The sequence below is a fragment of the Silurus meridionalis genome, chromosome 9 (genome assembly GCF_014805685.1).
Source record: "Silurus meridionalis isolate SWU-2019-XX chromosome 9, ASM1480568v1, whole genome shotgun sequence".
NCBI lineage: Eukaryota > Metazoa > Chordata > Actinopteri > Siluriformes > Siluridae > Silurus > Silurus meridionalis.
In genome coordinates this window covers 14,887,874-14,899,887 of record NC_060892.1, presented here as the reverse complement: position 1 = coordinate 14,899,887, position 12,014 = coordinate 14,887,874, and the positions used below count along the sequence as shown (strand labels likewise).

The following is a 12,014-nucleotide window of genomic DNA, read 5'->3' as shown; positions in this document are numbered from 1 at the left end:
GGATTTTAGCCGTCCTTGCATGTGTCGCAGAAATGTGCCATTTTTGAGACAAAGCTTTCTCACATAGAGTACCTTTTAAGGGTTTCTCTAGACTGGAGGTGAACAATATGGAAGATTTGGGGCTGTCCGGCTGTGGTGTCAAATGTGCGCCAGCAGTGCGACCTACACAAGAAGGATGGGGATGCGTTTGAAACATGCCTCCCCAGAAACCCTACTGTTCGCACCACCTTACCCATGCATACGAGTTTTGCTTCTACTTCCAGAGGGGGACAGCCAGAGTTCATGGTCCCCAGGCCAAGGCCAGAGGCAAGGCCTCTTTTGCGGCAGAGGCAGCTAGGCATCGCCCAGCTAACCCTCAGGGAGGGAAGAAAAGACATGTGGTCTGATTTTGGGTAAAAAGAAGTGTCTGGGAGTGAGTCAAGAGCAATGTTCAGAAAAAGGAGGTTCTTCGGTTGAAGTATTGGCACCAGTTCACCCAGTGCCCAAAATGTTACTTCTTTCCTCTCCACCTCTCTGGGGTTATTCAGTAGGTTCTGCGATCATTCTTTTTTTTCAAGAAATGAAAATGTGTTCTGTTCATCCAGGCAGTGGGCCGAGGGCACAGACGTGTGAAAAATCATACAAAAACACACACAAAAAAACCCGAATCAGAGTTGCAAACCCCAGCTCCGCCGCTAGATGGGGCCACCACACCGTTTGTGAGCGGGAGCTTCAGCGGGTTTGTTTCCATCCCATTCTGGATTTACAGAACTTGGATTTACAGAACCTCAACAAACACCTCAGAAAGTACAAGTTAAAAATGCTCACATTAAAAGCATTGTATAGTGCTATTCCCAGAGACCTTCACATAAGTATTTATCTAGCACACAGGACATTTCTAAGGTTTATCGGGGCACAGCCTACAATTTTTTGACAGATCCGTTCGGGCTGGCACTAGCCCCAAGTATCTTTACCTAATGTGCAGGGGCTGCACTATCACCACTGAGAACAGCTGGTTTCAGAGTGTCAGCGTATTTGGACGATCTCCTCCTCTGCGCTCCGACACGGCGGCAGGCGGAGTTGGATATGAATATGCTTGTTTCTCACCTGAAGGGCTTAGGCTTCAGAATAAGCGAGACAAAAATCTGCATGGTGCCCACGCAGGAAAAATCTATCTGGGTCTCAGTCTGAACTCATACCTGTCTCAGGCTTTTCTATCAGAGGAGCGCATCAGGTCGATTCGTGGTTGTCTACCAAAGAGGGAAGAGAGTCTTATTCAGACTCCTTCTAGGACTGAAGGCTTCGCCAGTGTCTGTCATTCCATTGGGACTGTTGCGAACGAGAGAGTTTCAGTGCTGGTTAGCGGCACACCGCTTATATCCAAAGTGCCACCCCAACCGCAAAGTGATTGAGACGATACACAATGTGAACGCAGCTTGGACGCGCTCTGCATATGAGAGGAAATGAGGTGTTATGCTTTGTGCAAGAATTTTTAGATAAGGGCAGGGCGTTTTCAACCGGTAAGTCACTGTTTCTGCATGCCACGTAGGCATTGACGGAAAATCCAATGGTCATCACCCACTTGTGTGCATGTTTGTGTCGGGGGCGCAGCGCCTAAACACATTTTCAAAGCCGCTGATTCCGCCGTGGGATCTGTCTGTGGTCTTTAGTATGTTTTCTCAGCCTCCTTATGAGCCGATAGAAAGTATTGGTTTGAAGCTCCTTTCGCTAAAGTTTGCTTTGTTATTGGCTCTTTCAACCACGAAGCGGGTTAGTGAAGTTTGCGTTGTCGGTTCATAACTCCTGTATTCGGTTTGCTATGGATTTCTCGCGAGTGACTCTCAAGACTAATCCAGCAGTTGTCCCTAAGGTGAGCGAATCAGCTTTCGGGTGGATTTGCTGTTTTTTTTATGCATCTCCTTTTCCCTCAACCGAGGAAGAGCAGCTTATTGTTTGTAAGAGAAAAAAAAAAGCCTGGTGAGTGACAAATAATGGTCAATATCAATAAATGGTATATAATGTAAATTAATACTAAATACAAAATAAAGTCAATGTAGTTCAACACTATCAAGTGTATAACTTTTGTGCAGTTGTACATAGGTGAACTCCACAACCACACTAAAAAATCTATTGGAACATCATTTCAGAAGTGTAGGGGTTATTATAACAGGAAATGGGGACTAAATGTGGAATAGGATGTTCAAAAAGCACATTCTTTCTCATGGTGTAGTTTTTCAAAAACTTTTGTCCATATAGTGTATTTTATATTTACTTCTAAAAATACTAAATATCAGCAACAGTTAAAAACAATTATTTAAACATTTAAAAAAAAATCAAGTTGGGCTGTTGCTAGCAATTATTTTAGTAATCTAGTATTCTAATGATTATTCCATCGATTAATCAAAAGTAAGTCTTTTTTCTCTATTAAAGAACAATACTAAATAAGAAGGAAAAAATAAGATGGATCTCTGAAAATAAAAAGTAATTTATCTTTTTTTAGAAACATGTAAATAAAAAAGAGAATAGGTTAAAATTAAACCCATTTAGTGCATTTAATAGGCATATTACATCAAAATGCAAACACCCGTCACTGACATCTGTACAAATTAAAAAATAAAGTGTGAAACCTGAGATGAAGCATGTCAGGGACTGAGGAAAAGCCAATGTAATGCCCCCTGTTGGAGGTGATCATAACTGTTCAACAGAAATTACTTGAGACATGAAAAACTGTAGCGTAGGCTTGAATATTTGTTACGTTTTAAATGTACAATTTATAAATACATACATAAACACTAGATACTCACAAATAGAAGAACGATATAAGAACCTAATCTAGATACCTACAATGCACAGTGAAGCAGGATCATTGGACCTCATTTACTGAATGTACTGTATATGATACATATTTTGAGCTTGAACACAATGTAGCATTGTAGCTAATGTGCTGTATGTTCATTCAACACCTGGAAAGCTTTTTTGCTACATCTAGGGGCCTTTTTTCAGTTTATTTTAGAACTTGTACAATATTGCACATAATGTACAGTATATAAAGATGTATATGTAGTACATTATTCTTTAATAATAGTATGGAGAGAGAAAAAAAGCAAATGTACCTTTAGATTGTAATACTGATAAACTGTTTGCTAGGAGGTGAGAAAGAAAAAAGTATTTAATTGGATCAGCTGAATCTTAAAGCTGCCAAGTGCATGACATCAAAGTGCTAAATTATTGGCACCCTCCATAAAGATTAATTTAAACGCATGGCACATAGATCGACTGCTGTGGAGTGTTTAAAGATATTGTGAGTTTGTTTATTCGAACACCTATTTAAAGTAAAATGCCTTCCTAAGTCTACAATATGTTTCCTGCAAAAACATATACTGGTTTCAAAAGTATTGGATTAATATTTCATGATGTCTTACTGACACAAGTAGGATGCTTGTATGTACACAACATTGTATGTGACTTTATAATATTGTAGCGTTGTGTTCTCTTTAAAAATAAATAGGCAGGAGACGGAGATCCATTTCAAAGCAGCACTTACGTGGTTTATTCCCTGAACTTTACAACCTAAGAATATGGGTATTAGAAAGTGTCCTAATTTCACCTAACACAAGAAAAAACCAAGAGGCCGAACAGTTCTTTCATCTCTGACCCGAACTAACTTAACACACACACACACACACACACACACACACACACACAAAAGGAAAAAATAATGAACACATTTATGGCAGGGAGCCAATGGTCTCAGCACCACACTGCCTCCCCTTAGGTTTTCTCGTCCCCAAGGAATAGTAATTTCCCCAAAGCACTGTGGTGTGTAAGAACCTCTGTGGGCTGAAGCTGTGATCCATCTTTTCTTCAAACCTGTTGTGGGACAAAAGTAGGCAGCACCGTACCCAAGGGGTAGTCGGAAAGTCACGATGGCTTCTTCTGTGATGTCTTCTTTCCTTCAATGGACGCCCTGAGCCCATCATACTATCTTCAGGTGCCCTGAACCCAGACCGTCCGAGAAGAACCCCAGACACCCTGATGCTCCTCCGGGAGTGTCCAGAGGCCCCTCCAGAAGCCTAGGTTCAGGAGTCACACTCCTCACATATTGTTTGGCACTTTGTGTTCAGCTCCTCTGTACGCAGGATCTCAACAGGTTATTGGCCCAGGAAAGGAAACAAGTGAGCATTTTTTTTTCTTTTTTTTAGTAAGTTATACGCGACGTATTACGCGTTATTGAAAAGGATAAACTAGCTTACCAAGAGACACATTAGGAACAACGTCAGCGATTTTACAAAATGTCAAGTAGAGCAGCAGGGTTTCTGGCACCGCAGTTTCTGTTTGATGGATCTGAAGAGAAATATGACCATTGGGAAACAAGATTCCTTGGCTATTTGCATACTCTAAAGCTGAAAGAAACTATTTTACAAGAACCTGTTGATGCGTATGCAGAACAGCTAATCAAAGACAGGCAGAAAAATGCTGATTGCTATGCTGAATTAATACGACTTATAGATGATAAAAGCCTATCGCTTATAAGACATGAAGCAGCTGATGATGGTAGAAAAGCAATCAAAATACTGAAAGAGCATTATTCAGGGAAAAGCAAGCCACGGATAATAAATATGTACATCGTTAACCCAGCTACACATGAAGGACAACGAAAATGTTACTGATTATCTTATAAAAGCAGAGAACCTCATTACAGCATTGAGAGATGCTGGAGAAACCATGAGTGATAGATTGACATGATTCTCCGTAAACTACCAGATTATTTCAAGCCGCTAGCCATCCACATATTGCAAAATGATGACAATGTTAAGTTCATAGACTTTAAAAGAAGATAGAGAATTTATGAGGAGGTAGGGCTGGGCGATATGGCCTAAAAAAAAAAATCCCTGATTTTTTCACAAAAAATCCGATTTGTGATTTGAATCGATTTTTTCCCCCTGCTTAAAATCAGTCTGCATATGACAAAGAAAATGTTCAAAAAAAGTTTTAACTTTATTAAATAAAGTTTATTTACCCTTCTGGGATTATAACCCACTTAGGGTTAAAGTGCAATCAGAAACAACAAGCCAAAAATACAAGATGGCGGCCCTGCCATTGTAAACTGTGAAAATAGAACGTAACATAACATAAAATGAGCAAACCTACAAAGAAAAATGTTTTATGAGTGTTTAAATGTGGAACATGATTGAAAATGCACCTGAGGTTTTGAGTGAATTTGCCTTTACTTTTCTCCAAAACTCCACAGTAAAATGAGATCAAATTTAAGAGAGTAATAGACGGGGACACTGTAAATAAGAAGTATATGAAAGATTGAGCAAACCTATAAAGAATTTTTTTTTATGAGTGTTTGAATGTGGGACATGGTTAATAATGCCATGATGTTTAGAGTGATATTTACCTTCACTTTTCTTAAAAACTCCACAGTAATATGAGTTGAAATTTTAAATAAGAATATAATAGACAATAATTTTAAAGATTGAGCAAACCTAAAAAAAATGTTTTATGAATGTTTGAATATGGTGATTAAATTGCTGATTTTTCTGTTTCTTAACGGAAACGCTGTTCTGAAGTGTCTTTACACCTATTTTGCCGGCTCCCACGACCCATACCGTAAGTGTACGATTAGACGCGCAACACTAAACAAAGTGCGGCTGCTTAACCGTGTATTTTCAAAATGCGGCTGCCCAACCGCAGTCTTGTGCTACTGCTGTCTTGTTCATTTCGTTGAGCCCCACATCTCTCCCACTCGACAGCATGCCTCTATTTGAGGTGCTGCAATTAATTGGTGGTACTGCTACCTTTGCTTGCAACAGCCTTTAAACACAGCAGCGGGGTGTTTGTGGTGCGTCTGACGCAGCAAAACCGAACCATTTCCAAATTACAGATGACCCTGTGCCTTTTTTGGAAACAAGTTCTTCTCTGCTCGCTGCCATGTTGTTTGTGTATCTCTATGGCAAACGCGCGGGGGGAGGGCTGAGTTCGTTCGAAACTATGGAAGCCCAGAGGGGAGCGTCGGCGGACATTAAAGAGAAACCCGATTTTTTACACTACATATTCAAGTTAATCAATAAAATCGATTTATCGCCCAGCCCTATGAGGAGGTGGAGAAAATGAAAACAGAATCCACAGATAATGTGATGGAAGCACACATGAGACAAGCAAGAGGCCCTTTAAAGTCACACACTAAAGACAGAAAATATGAGGATACCAATGTGACCTTTTACAAATGTGGGGTAAAGGGACATATAGCCAGAAAATGTTTCAAGAGGGTGTGGTGCAATCATTGCAAAAATAATACACATGCAGAATTTCTATGTAAGAAAAAGGGAGGCCAAGATGATGCCAGAAATGTTGTAGATGAAAAAGACCATCTCTTCAAAGCTGAGAACTCCGAATCTAGAGGACCATCAGACGATGTAAAGATCAAAGGCATCTTGATAGTCGCTGGTGCGACATCTAATATTGTGAATGACATCAAGAAATTCAAAGACTTTGACAGCACTTTTCATCCTGAAACTCATTCAGTGGAATTAGCAGACGGGACAAAATGCAGCGGAATGGCTCAACAAAGAGGAACAGCTGCGATTTTCTTCCTAGATGACACTGGACAGCATCACAGAGTTCAGCTACGCGATGCTCTATACATGCCTACATACCCACATGATATTTTCTCAGTTGCAAGAGCAACAAATGGTGGAGCAACAATCACCTTCAAAAGAGGGAACAGTCATATGGTTACCAAAGACAGCAGCAGGTTTGACGTTCATGAAAGTGGAAAGTTCATGAATTTGCCAACTGTCGTAGAGAGTATTGACCAGTGCAATGTGTGTCATGATTTACAAACTTGGCACAAAATTTTGGGTCATTGTAACTAAGACGGTATCCAAATGTTACAAGGTGTAGTTAAAAGCATGGAGATATAACAGAACACAGTCAGAAAAAATTGATTAGACAAGAAACAGGGAGCCAGACAAAAAGGCAAAGAAACCCTTAGAACTATTTCATACTGATTTAGCCGGCCCCATGTCAACAAAGAGCAAAGAGGGCCACAGATATGCACAGTCGTTCACAGATGACTATTCCGGTACTGTGTTAGTGTATTTTCTGAAGTGCAAAAGAGACACAATTCAAGCCACAGAAAAATTCCTAGCTGACATAGCACCTTATGGAGAAATCAAGTGCATCCATTCGGATAATGGCACTGAATTTATGAGTCGAGATTTTCAGGCATTGTTAACAAAGAATAAAATTAGACATGAAACGTCTGCACCCTACTCACCTCATCAGAATGGCACAGCAGAAAGAGGTTGGAGAACACTCTATGACATAACCAGGTGCTTACTGATAGAAAGTGAATTACCAGATGATTTATGGAACTACGCTATGCAAACATCAGCTTATGTCATGTTTGCTTCAGAAGACGTACAAAGAAAACCCCATATGAGTTATTCACAGGCAGAAAGCCAGATGTTTTCAAAATGCAGAAATTTGGATCGATATGTTTTGCTTACAAACAAGAGAAAGGCAAATTGGAATCTGGGTGTGAACAAGGTGTGTTCATCGGCTATGATAAAAACAGTCCAGCTTATTTAGTGTACTATCCAACACTGAGAAGGTTCAAAAGCATAGGTTGGTGAAGTTCACAAGTAAGACAACCAAAGAAACATAAACATTTGAGACATTTACCAAATTCGAGGAGATAGATCCTAACATCATTAGCAGTGAGAAAGATATTGATAAAAATGTAGAAAATGTACCAGGCCAAGGCAGGTACCAGGCAAGTGATGTTTCTTAGACTTTGCCTGAACATACTGATCACACGCAGCCTGGTGGCAAAGATGCTGAGAATGAAGTCAGAAGGAACCCTCCAAAAAGTAGGAGGAGACCAGCTTATCTACAAGATTTTGAGACTGACAATATAGAAGACAAACTTCAAACACGTATAGACTGTTGTTACAGAGTTGTGTGCGATATACCACAAACTTACCAGGATGCCATAACATCAACCAAAGCAAGGCAATGGAAGGATGCTATGGACAAAAATGCATTTACTGAAGGAAAATAAGACATTCACACTCACTCATTTGCCACCAGGTAAACAAACAGTTGGGGGCAGATGGATTTATACACTCAAAAAGGACATTGATGCATCTGAGAAATACAAAGCAAGATTCGTTGCAAAAGGGTACAGTCAGAAACAAGGGACTGACTATGATAAAACATTCTCACACACAGCTGATATCACAAGTGTGAGAGTGGTTATGCAGAAAGCGGCACAAGAAAATTTGATCTTGCATCAGATGGACGTTGAGATAGCTTATTTTTATGCACCAATTAATCAGGAAATCTATATGGAACAGCCAGAGGGCTATGAACAAAAATCTGAAACTGGTGAAAAACTAGTATGCAAATTAGAGAAATCACTCTATGGTCTTAAGCAGTCTGGGCAAAACTGGAACGCTGTGTTACATGTGTGTTTGAAAGAGAATGGTTTTACACAAAACCCAGCTAATAACTGTGTATACAAAAGAAAACCATGATGGGAAAGTATTTTCTGAATGTATGGGTCGATTATCTAATCATAGCAGCTAACAACAAAAATGTTCTGGACCAGATTTAATTTTGTTGTCAGTAAATTATCTCAGCATTTTGCTGAACCAACAATTCAACACTGGAACACAATAAAACGTGTTTAGATACCTAAAAGGTACAGCAGAAAATGAGTTGTGCTTCAGGAGAAATGACACAGAAGGACTAGGTCTAAGAGTGTATGTGTTATACCTGAAAAGAGGGAGATGAAGAAGCATGAACACACTTTAGTTTCCCCACTGCAAACTTTATGTAGAATGAAGAAACCCGCGAGTTCTCCCTCTAATGATCAAGCAGGGAAAAGCAATCGATCTGATTGCACCAAACTAGTCGAACACAGATGAACTAAATGACAAACAAATTACATTACAACTTTTATAAACAGTTGTAAACATTCACAACATTTGTAACATATCTTTACTGCTTCACAGATTTATGAAATTGAATACATATTTCAATGTCACATATAGTGGTGCTGACTGGGAATCAGACACAAAAGACAGATGTAGTTCCTCAGGATATTGTGTCAGTCTAAGTGAAGGAAGTTCTTTGATTTCATGGAAAACCAGAAAACAACCAACATGGCATTATCTACATGTGAAGCAGACTACATGTCCTTTGCATCAGCTCTACAGGAATGTATTTACTTGGAGCAGCTACTTAAGGGTATGGACACGTACCAATACACGAAAACAAAGGTGTATGAAGACAACCAAGGTACCATAGCACTAGCCAAAAATCCAATCTGTACGCAAAGGTGCAAACACATTAATATCAAGTACAGTAAAACCCCGTTGTATGAGCAACCTATAGTATGAGCAAACAGAGATACGAGCGACCTTACTAGCAAAATTGTACTCTATTTCACGAGCAAATTTCGAAGGCACAAAAACTTAACTCTTTTTAGTTTTATAGTTTTATTTCACTAGAAATCTTGAAAAATGTCCCCCAAGAAAATCAGTGATGGTGCTGTGAAAACAGAAGTAAATAGAATTACCATGGAAACCGGGGAGGTTATGAGCGTGGTGCACGTCTTACACTCGCAATCAACCACTACCACATGAGTAAGTGTTAAATTATATTTATATTACGGTAATTTGCGGTGTATTTGTTTGTTAAAATAGGCTATAAATAGTTTTTAAGTGCAGAAATAAGTGATCGAATAAGATCTCGGAACGGATTAAATAACTTTTACATTAATTCTTAATGTATGAGCAAATGGACATACGAGCAATTTTCAAGAACGAATTATGCAACAGGGTTTTACTGTACCATTTTATAAGGGAAACTGTAAATGATGGTAAGGTAATCTTGGAGTATTGTCCCACTGAGAAAATGATTGCTGATATTATGACAAAACCAGTCACTAGGCAAAAACTGAAAAAGTTTAATCGAGACATGTTTGGCACTTAAGAGTGTAAAAATTTATATTTGCATTATTTAGATTAGAGGGAAGTGTTATTTGTATTGTTATTTCTGATAACACGGTGAGCTAAGAGCGAGTGGGAGAGTTAAATATTGCGCTCTTATATGAAGTTTTACCGTGTCATTAAAATTACCGATAGGTTTATTTAAAGTTATTACCGTTTTTGGGGTGATGATGTTGTGCTGCTACGTTTTTCTTTCTTCGTGTCCAAGTCGGTGTTTTGTTTAAGTTCATGCTAAATAAAAAGACAAAAGAGAAGAGCAAAATATTCCACAAGTGCTCACTGCGCACTGAATTCAATAAAACCTTTTAAGAAATTCAAGTAGTGCTGTTGCTATCAATTATTTTAGTAATCTAGTTTTCTAATGATTATTCCATCGATTAATTGAAAGTAAGTCTTTTTTCTTTATTAAAGAACAATAAGGAGAAAATAAGATGGATCTCTAAAAATCAACAAGTCATTTGTTTTTTTTTTTTTTCAGAAAAATGTAAATAAAAAAAATTAATAGGTAAAAATTAAACCCATTTAGTGCATTTAATATGCATATTACATCAAAATACAAACATAGCGCATTCAAAAAGCCCTTCTGCAGTGGCCATGTAGAGTTAAAGTTATGGGAAACTATTTGTTTAATAAAACTCAATTCTCACTCATGTATTTATTTGTTAAATCTCCTACAGTATTGTGATGTGGTTTTCTTGTGTTTTTTTATTGAAATTTTCCACGCAATAAATCTTTGTATTTATCACCAGCTTTAAAAACGTGCTCCACTACCTGCGCTACACCGCCACTGAGGAGGGACTTTTGAAACTCACTGTATATAAATAAAAATATTAAAATCTATTTTAAATTACTTTAAAAAGGGTAACCGCACTGTACAGTGTTTTTTTTATGTTTTACTTTGAAATGATCCCAAACTTTGAAAACTTTCTGTCGTGTTCTTTGGCCTGAATCTTCTCCACACCCTTCACTGTTTTCTCTCCATTCCTCCATTTTTCATTCTGCGGCATCTTTTGTGTTACCTGTCTAGAGCATTCCAGTGAGGTCAGTTGGTTTAGCGGGTCGTGCATCAGTAATAATGGTCCGTGGGAAACACAGTGCACCGTGTTTATTTAAATGGACGAAACGAAGCAATACATTTTTGTAATCGAATTACTTGAGGAAGCGTTACAGCCCTAAATGAAAGTAAAATGCCATATGCCCTACAGTAACAAGATAAATGTTTATATAGGAAGGAATTTATTATTCTTATTCTAATTATTTGTACTCTTATTCAACAGGAGAAGAAGCACTTTCTTGGGGAAAACTACTTGAAGGACGGGCCGGAAGGGAACGACATCCATCGCACCAATGTGGCGCAGATCCGCATGGCCTACAAACACGAGACGTTGTGCAACGAGCTCAGCTTCCTGGTAGAAGCCATGAAATCCGAGGCCCTGGGCTTGCATAGTCAGAACAAAACACCCTCCACGCCATAAAACTGTAGCCGGATAAACAAAAACCGAACAACCTGCCTCACTGAGATCTACACTGTAAGTCTTCCATGTGAGTCTTGGTCTGCATGCGTGTTCACTGTGGCCTGCGGATTTGTACTGAGCAGTGGATCCGTTTGAGATTTAATAATTTCCTTGTACAAACTGTCACTGACATATAAAAAAATAAAGTGTGAAACTTGAGATGAAGCATGGCAGGGACTGAGGAAAAGCCAATGTAATGCTCCCTGTTGGAGGTGATAACTGTTCAACAAAAATTACTTGAGACATGAAAAACTGTAGCGTAGGCTTGAATATGTGTTATGTTTTAAATGCACAATTTATAATGTTTCTTTCGGCTTCTCCCGTTAGGGGTCGCCACAGCGGATCCTCCGCATGTTTGATTTGGCACATGTTTTACGCTGGATGCCCTTCCTAACGCAACCCTCCCCAATTTATCCGGGCTTGGGACCGGCACTGAAAGCGGCTGGGGATGGTTCCCTGACCGGGAATCGAACCCGGGTCGCAGCGGTGAGAGCGC

The 12,014-nt window shown here is 39.1% G+C and overlaps 1 long non-coding RNA gene across 1 annotated transcript; it reads right to left on the bottom strand.

Annotated features, from left to right (window-relative positions):
- Positions 1-2,937: 2,937 nt before the first annotated feature.
- LOC124391429 lies at positions 2,938-8,844 on the bottom strand. The gene is made up of 3 exons (XR_006926974.1): positions 8,767-8,844; positions 4,233-4,323; positions 2,938-4,121 (listed from the first exon to the last, which is right to left on the bottom strand). It is a non-coding gene; the product is annotated as an uncharacterized LOC124391429 (long non-coding RNA).
- Between the last annotated feature and the right edge of the window lie 3,170 nt (positions 8,845-12,014).